Source organism: Nicotiana tabacum, chromosome 14 (assembly GCF_000715075.1).
Source record: "Nicotiana tabacum cultivar K326 chromosome 14, ASM71507v2, whole genome shotgun sequence".
NCBI lineage: Eukaryota > Viridiplantae > Streptophyta > Magnoliopsida > Solanales > Solanaceae > Nicotiana > Nicotiana tabacum.
The window spans coordinates 104437288-104450679 of NC_134093.1; the positions used below are offsets into that span (position 1 = coordinate 104437288).

At 36.8% G+C, this 13392-nt stretch overlaps 1 long non-coding RNA gene across 1 annotated transcript; it reads left to right on the forward strand.

Annotated features, from left to right (window-relative positions):
* The first annotated feature begins 5390 nt into the window (after positions 1–5390).
* Positions 5391–10447, forward strand: LOC107823104 (uncharacterized). The gene is made up of 2 exons (XR_001656557.2): positions 5391–5847; positions 7995–10447. It is a non-coding gene; the product is annotated as an uncharacterized LOC107823104 (long non-coding RNA).
* The last annotated feature ends 2945 nt before the right edge of the window (positions 10448–13392 follow it).

Here is a 13392-nt window from a genome sequence, read left to right on the forward strand (position 1 = left end):
GTGGTAGGCGGTAGTGGGTTGTTGATATCTAGGAGGTGAAGGCTGATATGTATGTGGAGGTGTTTGGTATGTAAGAGGAGACTTCGCACCTTGGGCTACCATCACTGCCCCTACTTCGTTCTTTTTAGATATACCGCCCGACTGCAAGGCTTTGTTCATAGCCTGGAGTGCCTCGAAATTGGTTACCATTCCGCTTTTAATTCCCTCTTCTATTCTTTCTCCCAATTTGATGATGTCATAAAACTTATGGTTTTCAATAACCATCAACCTCTCGTAATACTGCGGATCCTAAGCTCGGACAAAGAATTTGTTCATTTGCTCTTCCTCCAGTGCTGGCCTTACTTTTGCAGCTTCAGACCTCCACTGAGTAGCATACTCGGCGAAAAGTTTCCGTTGGATTCTTCTTGAGATTTTGAATGTAGAAAACGTCTGGTGTGCTTTCTGTGTTAAAACTGAACCGATCCATGAAATCTGACGCCATGCTCACCCAATAAACCCATTTCTTTGGGTTCTGACTGATGTACCAAGACAGGGCATCTCCAGTAAGGCTTCTCATGAAAAACTTCATGTGGATTCTTTCATCCGTGCCAACTCCTACAAGTTTGTAACAATATGTTCTCAAGTGCACCTTCGGATCACCAGTTCCGTCGAACATTTCGAACTTAGGAGGTTTGTAACCCTCTGGCAGTTCTACATCTGACCGAATACACAAATTATCATAATTCAAACCCTTGGTGCCTTTGCCCCCTTCGACACTTTGAACCTTGCCGGTAAGTTTCTTGAGTTCCTCTGCCATGTTCTTGATGTGGGGTGTGGGGTAAGGTTTCCACGTATATGGGATTTCTTTGGTGGACTCAGGGAATCTGGGCATAATGGTGGTCATTTGTTGAGTTTTGCGGGTCAGGAGTAGGTTGTGGTGCATTCTGAGGAGTGTGGTAGGTAGTAGTTTGTGGGTACTGGGTTGGATGATGTTGCTGCTATGGAGGAGTTGGTACTGGTGGAGGATTAGGATTTTGGGGAGGCGTGGCGTATTGATGAGGTGCAGGAGGATTTTGGAGGTGCTGGTTTTGTGTTTTGAGGAGGTGTTGGGTCTTGGGCGTTTTGTTGGTTGATGTAGGGGACATTCAAGGTGAGGGAAAGGTTTGCATGTGTAGCATTGTCTTTCCTTATACCGTTTAGATCATCCATCTTAGTCTTTCCTTTGTTCTTAGGATCACTTGGAGGAGGAGGAGGAGGAGGACCTCTAGATCTGGTATGATATGCCTATGATGCAAGTATGCACAAACCAACCTTAGGGGATGGGAATAAACAAAGAAAAGAAGAAAAACAAAAGGTAAACAAGTCAGTAAGGAGTATTAAAAGAATATTTACGATATTTAAACATGTATTGCAGAATTATAAATTCGTGTCCTAATTTGGGAACCTCATCGTGCCCAAGTTAGGCCTAGCGACATATAGCTTTGGAGAAAACTCAATGTCGATAACTGCGTCATTTCATTAATATGACAAATAGACCAAATCTCTGCTAAAACGACAATAATTATAGAGAGTCACTAGTGGCATTTGCCTTATTACAATCAAATTCTAAAACGAATCTAGAAAATATCATTCCTAATCTACTCGGTCCCAGAGGGACCTTCTCAAAGCTTAGCCTTCTTAGCCCCGTCAATCAGATTCCCCAGGTCGCGTATGTCCAACAGCAGATACGCCCTTGCTAGATGTCCTCCTTCATTGCCCTCTGCATTCTGACAATCCGAGACCCTTTTCCTCAATTTTCCCTCAAGTTCCATCAAACCCTGCTCCAAATACTCCAACCTTTATGTTGATTTAGTAGCGATTCCCCTCCATTCATTTATTGCTTCCATATCCACTTTATGCTGTTCCAAATGCCTGACCTCAGATTCAAAGACCCTTTTGCGCAACCTCCTGTATTTGACTTGTGCTTCAGCAGCGTCGTCTATGACCCTATTTCTCAAATCAACCCCTGGCTTGACCTCTCCTGCTATGTTATCGAACAACCATGATGGGTAGAAGTACACGTGGCCGGCATGATACCTGTCTGGCTTGATGGTATCTTTCTCCACAATAATCTTTTGATGCCACATGTGCTAAGCCTCGAACTTGAATAGAATGACATTTCCTTGGAAGTCTGCTTTGTAATGAACCATTTAGGAAACTCATGGTATAACCTGTTTTCTCCCAGCTTGCCTCATGAATCTGATAGGAGCATAAGGATAGATTCCCCTTAATCCGATTAACACTAAATGAGGAACATCTCTCGTCCTGATGATGAATTCACTGCTAGGGAACCACTCGAACATCCAATGTACCTTGTCATTAGTCAAATTGCTAAAGAAATGTACCCAGCTCACAGCATTTCCCGGTTGTGCAAATCTGTTTGGAATAAAAGTCATTCTCTTCGGATGGTGCTAAGCTATGTGGTCATTCCATGGTCGTCGCGGAAATTCTTGATGGTATTGTCCTCTCTGAAGGTGTTCCAACAACCATATTTGCAGCAACAGATTGCAACCCTCCAAATGCCTATATCCCTTTTTGCAACGGTTTAAGGCTCGGTATATCTCAGCCACGATCATTAGGACAATCGTGTAAGTTTGCCCCTTAATTCCTTCCATTAGGGTCTTAGTGACCATAGCTAGGCAAGTGTGGATCCTTTCTCCTTGTATCAGGAATATCAGCATCCCCAGAAAACAGGCAATGAATACAAAAACTCGGCGGTGAGTCCAACCCAAAGAAGAGATGGCAAATTCATCACGGTAAAGACTATATGACTTGCTGTGACCATAATGCTCGTAAAAGAAGTCGAATGGTATGTAAGATTTATTCAGAAAATTAACTCATCATATTTCCTGAAACCCATCATTTTTAGGAAACCTCGAGAAGTACGATTTTTCGGTACCAACAAGCCAGGGCTATCCCATGGGAGCCCAGCGAAGCCTCATATTTCCTCTAGAAGGGGAGTCATTTCTATATTACCAAAACGGAAGACGACCCTCTTCTCATCCCAGAACATGGTGGCAGCCTCAATTAACACATTGTTCTGCTGGATATCTAATAAAGAAGGTAAATTCCCGAGAACTCTTTTCACATGGTTTTTGTCACTTGGCGAGAGATTTTCCCACCAACCTAGAAATAAAGGTGGGATACTTCGAACCATTTCGAACCTGGGGACTTCGTGCCTCATTTCTGCAAAACAAATAAAGTTAGCCCTTTTCCCCTCCGGATTCGACTATTTACATATTAATGATTAGCATATTGGCACGTTTTCTCCAAATAACGCACATATAATGATTGTACCCATTGGGATTTAAGGAAATCCCGGCGGGCTTTGGACAAGGCTTGCCTTAGAGAGTTATTACGCGGACAACGTTCTAGCCCATACTAGGTTTAGACATGATGCATGCACAGTTAATATTAGAGTGGGGGTTTCTAGAAGAGTCTAGACCGGTACCCTCAAGTGGACAACTTGAGAGGGGAAGGCACGGAATCGACGATTGCACCGCTGATCGACTAGTTTTACCACAAATAAGCCTTTTTAAATTTAAAGGGTGATTTAGGAATAGCGCGGACACTCATCAAGTGCCGCTATGATATTAGTTACGCACGAGTAGAATATGATGTGGATCATGCTTTATATAAAGTTAAAATAACACGTTGTCAAGTATTTTGCATGATGAAGACAGTAAATGCAGTATTAAATGAAATGTAAAGATATAAAAAGAAAGAAAAACAAGTAAGAAGTTAGTTCGCGCAATATGAAAGATTTGAAAACCCTAATTTTTAGGGTAAGTAAGAATCAACAGAGATTCATACCCATAATAGAACAAGAATGAACATAGACGGAATAGCAGAAAGGTCAAGAAGTTGAACCGACTTTGGTTCGATTCTGATGAGATCCGCTTGCCATGTTTAGGCAAGCAGTATAGAGAAGGATCTAGTACCAGGGAAGAGTCGTATATGTCAAGAAATGGCCGTATAATGCCATGTCTGATGGGATTAAGAGAGATTTTAGGGGAGGCGGCGCTAGGGTTCTTAGGAGGGAGAAGGGAGGTGGGATTTGAGGGCGGCGGACGGCAGGAAGTGATTAGGGTGGTAATTAAAAGGGAGGGTGTAATGTGGGCCGTTGATCTCAGAGATCAACGGCCACGATTTAAAATGGGTCTTGGGTCAGGTGGTTAAACGGGTCGCGACTGGGTTTAGGGGGTTGGGTTAATTTGGTTTGGGCTGGGGTATTTGGGCCAGTGTATTAGGTAGTTTGGGCCATTGTTTGGTCCGAAAATAGGTCTAGTGTGAGGCTAGTTTTTAAATAACCAACATTTTAGCAAAAATAATTTATAAAAGTAATTAACAAATAATAAAAATATTATTTGTATACTAAAAGATTAAAAATAATAACTTAACATTATAAAAATATAAAAGGTTATCTTTTGCATAAATAATGTAATTATATATGCATATGGGCTATTATTGCAAAATATGTAATTTAGCCTTAAAAATACAAATGTAATTATAAAAAATATACTGAAAATATTTAAAACCTCATATTGGTATAAATGATAAGTTTAAATGATTAAATCATCATAAAAATAATTTGAAGGATAATTACTGAATATTTATATAATAAAGATGCAGAAATAAATCGATTTAAAGCCTTTAAAAATGACGAAGAATTATGAAAGAATACTTGTATATGCTTATAAACTAATGGTATATATATATATATATATATATATATATATATATATATATATATATATATATATATATATATATATATATATATATATATATATATATATATATATATATATATATATATATATATATATATATATATATATATATATATATATATATATATATATATATATATATATATATATATATATATATATATATATATATATATATATATATATGTATACACTGTGAGCACCTAATTTTTGCCCTAATATGAAATTACTCCTAAAAATAATCCAAAAATAATTTTAATTATTTTATGAACTTCAGAAGTTTTTCTTTATTTGTTTTGTATTTATTCTCATTGTTTATGCATTTTAGGAATATCGTAAATCATAAAAATTATAAAAATATTCAAATCTTAATTTCATAGCATTTTAGTTTTTGAATTGCATTTTTAGGATTTAATTACATTGTTAAATGTATTATATAAATATATAAAAACCAAAAAATGCATTCTTAGGCTAGTTAATTTTATTAGGTCATTAGTTAATGAGTAAGTGAAATATATAAATAGTTTAGCTACACAAATTGGTCTAGTCAAGCCCATCCCTTTAGAAGCCCAATTTCCATGACCCACCCCAACTGGATCCCCCCTATCTTTAAAACACCCATTTTCCCAAACCCTAAAAAAGGAGGAGAAGAGAAGAGACTTCGAAATTCGTAACCCCCCCACCTCCCCCAAAAGAGGGACTCCTCTTCTACACTCAAAAAACCTGAGTCGTCCCCTTAATCTCATCCCTCACCTCGCGATTCACAGACCTCACTCCCACACTCTCCTCTCCTCTCATACACAGAAACTCACAATTAAAAATAGCTGAAAATTTTTGGTTTCAAACTTTGGATTTCAGATCTGGAAAAATACAAAAAAAGAAAAAAGAAAACAGATTAGAAAGGGAAATTATGAAGCTCTTGTTTCTGTCAAACTTCAGTTCCTCTACTTGTTAGTTTTGGGGTTCTTGAGTTTAAGTTGTTGAAGGTTGATTTTGCCGTGGACTGCTTCCGTTGTTGTTGCTGTCTTGCTGATCTTCATTTGGCCCTTTTGTCTAGCCTTTATTTAGCGTTTCTAGCCAATTCCTAAGCGATTAGGTACACATCTCCAACTTGTACTTCTTCCTTGATTTGCAATGAAATTTTGGCTTTCTCCTCCTAAATTCTCTTGTCATGAATGATTGAATCTGTTGTCAATTTTGGTTTTAATATAAGTGGAACGTGTGTGAACTTATTTGAAGTGCTAGATCTAGCTAATACTTAAATATGCTATAGATTCAAGTGACATGGCAGAATGTTTAGGAAAATCATTTATGTGCTTTATGTGAATGATTCGTGGCTTAAGATGATTATTAGCATGAATTGAGACATACTGTTTTCACATGTTTAGCCTAGACTCAATCGAGACTTTTGTGTTTAGCATAATGATCGAGTATATGATTTGTGATGTTATTATTTAAGAACTGATTTTAACATTGAGTAATTAATCTGTGCTTGTCCAAAGATTTTGTAAGCTATGAAGTGTGACTGGACTTGTTTGAGTAGGAATTTGTGGATTTAGCTTTTCCCAGTATGGGCCTATTAATTGGTCTAACGAGGCTGCATGCCCAATTTGGGGCCTAATGGTTTCCACACTATATTATCATTTGGGCTCAATTGTAAGCCCACAAACGTTTACAACAGACCTGGTTAAGGTTTAAATGTGAGTCTTTCCTCATGCATAACTCACGATTTTGTGCAAACCAACTACCAACCATATTATTAATAAGGTAAATCCATCGAAGGCATTTGAACTCAAGACCTTCACATAATCCCAAAATATAGGAAGAAATAATCATAAATGCGCTAGTTACTTTAGGCGCGATTAATAAATCATCGTGGCTATGGGTACGATTCCCGTGGCATAGTCACGATACGTAATCTTCAAGTCGAGTGTGCGTTTCACGTGACTCGACCATCACTTCAAATAATAATAAAAATTAACATGTTGTAAATCGCGGGTGCGTTTCACGTGGCGCGATTCACAATGTTTGCAAAAACAAATGAGTGCGCGACATCGCGACTTGTTCAAACAAATTCCATAAATACCAAAAGTGGTTTAAAAGGTAAAAATGCACGATAGGTCTCAAATATGTATTAAATCAGATAATTTGGCCAATTATTAATAGTTTAGTGTAGTTAGTATTATATTTTTTTTACATGGCATCTTTGAACAAAAAGTGATGGGATGGTAAGTATTCTTGTTTTTGTGGTCCTTGTCCATATTATAAAGGACCCCACTTGTGACAATATTGTAAAAATATTTCCAGGACCGAGTTGTGTGCACCATCGCAATCCTGTACTATTTGTGGTGGTAATTGGAATAATTGTCCTAAGTGTTGTTATCCTACTCCAATCCCTTCTTATGTTGATTATAATAATTCTTGTGAGTATGACATGAGTAACGAATTGGATAATGTGGAACACGATGTTCGCATTCTTGATATGCATAGGAAATTATTAGAGGAATATGAAGGTTTTCGTGACAAAATTATAAATGGGATGCAACACTTTATAGAAGGGAGAGCTGAACTGGAACAAGAGATCGACCAATTTGGCAGTTCTATTCACGACTTGGAGGCTCAATTGAGTGCAAAGATTGATGCGTGTAACGCCCAATAATTTAGTGATGAGTTGTGTGAAGTTGAAAAAGATCTTCTAGGCCAAATTGAGGAGCTAAAACGAGAATACCAATCATTAGACTATGTTCTTGTGGATGATGCTGAGGTTGAGGAAGTATATATTATTAAGGATATAAAAAATAATGCAGTTTTGGAGTTGGGGTGTGTTGGTCCTCATTCTAAATATTTTTCTATATTATGTTTGGATGGAGACAAAGAGATCGAGACTTTGGAGAGATGTCTAGATGAAGAGCAAGACCCTTACATTCTAAAATTTTCAACACCAAAAAGGCAAAGCGACATTCCTCACTTAAGGGCCAAGAAGTGCAAGATGCGATATCTATTGCTTGGTTCCTTTATTTTTACACCACCGCCCCATGAACGTGACAGAAAAATTGATAAAACATTGGAGGTGCAATTCATATCCTCAAAGTGGAAGAAAAAATGGTGAAAGTGATGGCGTCATGCCGCTACGTTAAATCAAGCGCTTGTTGGGAGACAACCCAATTCTATATTTTTCTTATTCTTTTTGTTTATTTTTTTATTGTGTTTTTCTTATTGTAGTGTTGTTTTTGTGTTTTGTAGGAGTAGGAGCATGGAGTCAAAGGAAATAGGCGAGTGCAAAAGCGAGCAGACGGTTGAAACTGAGTGTGAGATACCCGCACGAGGGATCATACCTGGGAGAAATCTGAGTATCCCGTGAGCTGCGAATACTTCGGACTTTGGCCTACCAGGGAGTCTCTTTTACCTTCTTGTTATTTATAGTGTGCATTGAGGACATTGCACAATTTTAAGTGTGGGATGATGAGATTGTCTGGGTGATTTTATGTTCTATCTTAGCTGAGTTGTAGTACTCGTTCTTAGTGTAGTAGTTTTTGTTAAAAGAAAAAAAGAAAAAAAATGAAAATTTGAAAACAAAATCAAAATTGTTTCACCTTTCCCGACGATGAATTTTGTGGATAGCTTTCTGGAGGGATTAAGGTCCAATAAAAAAATACAAAAAGATTTTATTTTTGTTCTAGTTAGTTTTAGTTAGGTAATAATCCCCCTTAATTTTTCTTTGTGCATCGGTTCTTTTCCAGGGGATGTAACTTGAATCGGGTAAACTTTTTTATTTTTGGGATTAGATTTTTTTTTAGTAGAAGAAAAAAAGGAAGAAGAAAACCTTTGTGAGTTATTTGATACTAGCATATTTAGGCGTGAGTAGTACTTTCCTCTGAGTGCTTGGGTAATGAATAAAATAGCAAACTTTCTGACACCTAAGCTCAGATTTGTGACACTGTATATACCTTATTCTTATTTTGTCGTTCGCTATGATCCTGTCTGTCTTAGAGTAGAATTGATCCATCTTGATTGATACTTGTGCCATGTGGGGTGAGGATTTCTTACATATATTTTATGTTTTGCATCTTAGTCTAGAACTTGCCCTGAATGTTATTGAAGCGAATTAAAAGTGTTGCTCTGTTTAGAAGATGATAATAGGCTTTCTTTGATTATGTCTTGTGAATTTTAGCCTTTTCAAATATTGTACCACTAGTTAGCTCGTTGAGCCCGTAGCCTTTTGTTTGGAAGCCGTATTTTTGCCTTGATCCTTTTGTTGAATCCCTAGTTTTTGCACCCTGTTTCTTTGAGCATTATTGTTTAGACTGTGATATTAATTGATAAATTTGAAAGAGATGATTAAGTAAAAAATGGTGACCAATGATAGCTGAATAGTGATGAAAAGGCCCTCTTGAAAAGAATGTGATATGAAAAAAAGAGAAAAGAAAAATTTCTTAAAAAAATAAAACGTTCTTGATATAAGGGAAATACTTGTAAAACAATGGATGAAGAGATGTCTGAAAAATAAAGTGAAGAGTAGAAAATAATTGGTGATGAAGTCTAAAAGTGCAAAGTACTTAGGGAAGTGTAAGTCACGATTATATAATTTTTCTACCCGTCCCCTAGCGAACATTACAACCTGATAAAGTCCTATTTGATTCTATTTGAGCATACTTATTAGTAGAGATGTATATAATGGGCAAGCCTATGGTTCTTTGTGCATATATGTGAATTCGTTTGTGGTTTCATGATAGATATGTGATGTTATTAGCTTTTTTGACAGAGTAGGTGAGCAAGCTTAAAGTTCGATAAGTTAGAGTATGTCTCTGAGGTTAGGAGGTTAGAAGTTTGTTGTTTAATTATTTGTGACTTGTATATCTTGCACGATGATTAGGAAGTGTATATATGATGGTTTGAGTTGCTATAGGGCCTAATTGTTAGTATCAACCGAAGTGGTGGTGTTGCTAGGTTTGATTTATTGAGAGTGGTTTTAATACTTACTCGAGGGAGAACAAGAGTTTAAGTGTGAGGTGTTGATATTCCGCCAAAAATGCATATATTTAACCATTATTGCCTCATATTATAGCACTTTTAATCATCTTTTGAGTATTAATTATATTGTTTTATACTTAATATTATATCTTAACTGTGTAGGAATAAAGCGGTATGAAGATGAAGAGATTTGGAGCAAAATTGAATAAAATACGGAAGAAAAAAAAAGAAAATTAATTCAATAAAAAAAGGGGGACACCTCTTGGGTTTTGTTCACCAAGTGAAAGACAAAGAAATGCAATTCAAAGCAAACAACTAAAGAAGGCAAAAGAAAAACGTACATGCCAGCGCAAGAATTGAAAGACGGAACGTGAAATCGCTCACTACTTTCAGCGCCACGGCCAGCGTGAGGCGCTGGCTTGGACGCTGGGTGACGTGATTTTTTCAACTTTGTTCGGAACAAGGTTATTTTGGTCTTAAATGGTCTCAACTCGTATAAAAGGAGTTCTAAATCTAATTTGGAGGGGATCTAACATACTTTGAAGGAGAATTCACGTGGAGGAACACACACCACGCTTGGGCGGAGGCTTCTAACTAGTTTTTCTTCTCTTCTCTTCTTTTAATCTCATAGTTTTTTAGTTCTAGAGTTCTGGATGCTGCATGAACGTTGTAGTTTAAAGCTTGAATTGTTCTTATTATTTTATCATATTGGTTTATTTATTCAATCTTACGCTTAATTATTTGATTGCTTGATCACCAATTGAATATTATCTACGAATCTAGGATTGAACTCGGGAGAGAGAATTTTAGATTGCATATAAGATTGAGTAGAGCGAGATCTTGAACCTGATTAACGGAAAACAGATTTGTGGTTAGGATAGGGAGATACTTAATCGCCTTACTTGATTATTATACAAAAATTATTAATGCGTTCTTATTAATCCTAATTCTATTGGAATATAGGCGTTAGGTTAGTTTGAATAGGCGAGTAGTACTTCGGGAGAAGGCTACGAGCAATATTAACTCTGTCAACCAATAAACCAGATAAATTAATTAGATAATTTAAGTGAAAAACTCAACGAGATTGTTAGCCAACTCATAGCTCTAGAATATTGTCTCCCATTGAATTCGTCTCTAAACTTTTGCCAACTTGTTTCTTTAATATCTTAGTTTGCTACTCTAGAATGATTGTAGTTAAATATTCATACTTTAGGAATCGCTCGAATAGATTAATTGTTTGGGTTTAATTTCATAAATAGTTAATCACAAGTCCCCGTGGGTACGATATCTGGACTTACAATCCTATATTACTTGTCGACCACGTATACTTGCGTGTGCGTTTGGAAGTAACAGTATAATCTTCTGTTAAGTCGAAACTGATAAATCTTTTGCTCTCACCAAGAAATTTAGCAATCAACATCTCATCTAGTTGATCAACATATTCATTTTTACTAGGTAAGATAGCTCTTTCTGTCATGTACCTTGCAAAACTTTCATTTTTATTTAATGAAAATATTTTCCTTGTTAAGCGATCTTCACAACTAATATCATCATTGAGCTTGATGATCAATTATTTTGGAAGACATACCAAATTATATTTTATTGTTTGCTCTTTTTCGTTTTTGACATGAAGCAAGAAATTACGGAATGCTATATATGCCTTTGTTATTAGCCGAATATCCATGTTGTCATCAAATTATATGTTTAGTATACCAAAAATAAAATTGAAAGATGATAATCTTATGGGAGATTACTTGGATATATTCTTTAACATCGCAACCTAGCAAATATTTTATAGCATCAAGGAGCATAATAGTATTTGCGTTCGAACATATCAAGTTTTAAATAGTATCTATAAAGTGTTATATAGTTTTATTAGAAAAATATTTATTTAATTTAAAGAAATAAAAAAGAAGGGAAAGATTTTTTATCTGTTTACTTTTACTCGCAAGTGATGTCTTTTGTTGTACAATTGCTACAATTAGCAATTTTGTTTTTAACATATACCTTCTTGTAACATTTTTTGTAAGAAGAATATTACGATGCATCTCTATTTTTAACGTTTGTTATTTATGCATAAGATCTACAATATAAATCCTACATATAAAGAAAAGTCAATATATTGGATTTTACACATTCGAAAAGGTTGTAAATTATAACGACCCGATCGGTCGTTTTGCTTACTAGATCCCCGCTCCCCTAAATAAGACTCCCCGTATGTGCTTTTACTATTTTATGACTTGCGGGGATGATTAATTCGGGACTTGGAAGGGTTCAGATTAAAATCGAAACACTTAGTTCTTTAGTATTGGCTTTAAATGGTTAAGTTTGACTTGGGTCAATTATTCTAACAAACGACCTTAAAACCGGGATTTTGCGGTCCCAACAGATTCATATGATGATTTTGGACTTGGGCGTGTGTTCAGAGCGAGTTTTGGGTGATCCGAGAGCGTTTCGGCGCCTAAAGTTGAAAGTTGGCTTATTGAAGGTTTTAAAGTTCTTTAAATTTAGTTTGAACTAGGTTTTGATATTATCGAGGTCCGTTTGAGATTCTGATCCTGGGAATAGTTCTGTATGGTGATTTAAGACTTGCACGCAAATTTTGGTATCATTCAGAGTAGTTTAAGTATGATTCGGCATGCTTGGAGCAAGTTGAAAGAGCTTGAAGTTCATAAGTTGATTCAATTTGGTTTGGGGTGCGATTTTTAGATTTGGTGATGTTTTCCACGTTCCGAGGGTTTGAGCGAGTCCGTCTCATGTTTACAAACTTATTGGTATGTTTGGATGAGGCCTCGGGTGCTACTCGGACGTTGCACGGATCGAGTTAGAGCTTAAAAGGGCTACTGGTGCACCAGTTCTGGTGTGCCCGCACCTGCGAGCTTTTGGCCGTAGGTGCGAGCTCTTGGACGCAGAAGCGGCTTTGGGCATTTGCCAGTGGTCTGCATAAGCGGAAGAGCATGCGCAGAAGCGGCCTCGCTTCTGCGATGAGAGGTCCGCAGGTGCGAGAAGGCCGCAAATGCGCTCCACCCTCCGCAGAAGCAGGATCGCAGAAGAGGGAGTGCGTCCGCAGAAGCGGAGTCTGCTAGCCTGGGCTAGGATCGCACCTGCGATGGCTTTTCCGCAGGTGCGGCCCCAGGTCCGCAGAAGCAAAAATCGCTGGAGGCAGAAGTTTCATTTAAGTCGAGACTTAGACCATTTTGGGGTCATTTATTAAATTCCTTGGGCGATTTTGGAGCTCTTAGAGAGAGGGTTTTCACCTAGCTATTGGAGGTAAATAATTTCTATCCAATGTAAGTTAAATACATAGATTATGGGTAGATTTTAACATGAAAACTTGTGAAAATTTTGAGTTTAAATGAAAAACCTAGGTTTTGATAAAAATGGGATTTAACCACGAAAACTATTATGCAATTGGGTGAGAATTATATATTTGAGTTCGTGAGGTTATGGATAATATTTATCTTCAAAAATTTTTTGAATCCGGACACGTGGGCCCGGGGGTAAATTTTTGGAATCTTTCAATTTGGGTTGGGAAATTACTCTAATAGTTAAATTATGAACTTTTGAACATATATTGATTAATTTATATAATATTTGACTAGTTTCGGGTTGTTTGGCACCGAGTTGAGGATTAAAAGCATATTTGTGGATCGGGAGTGAGCTTGAGAAC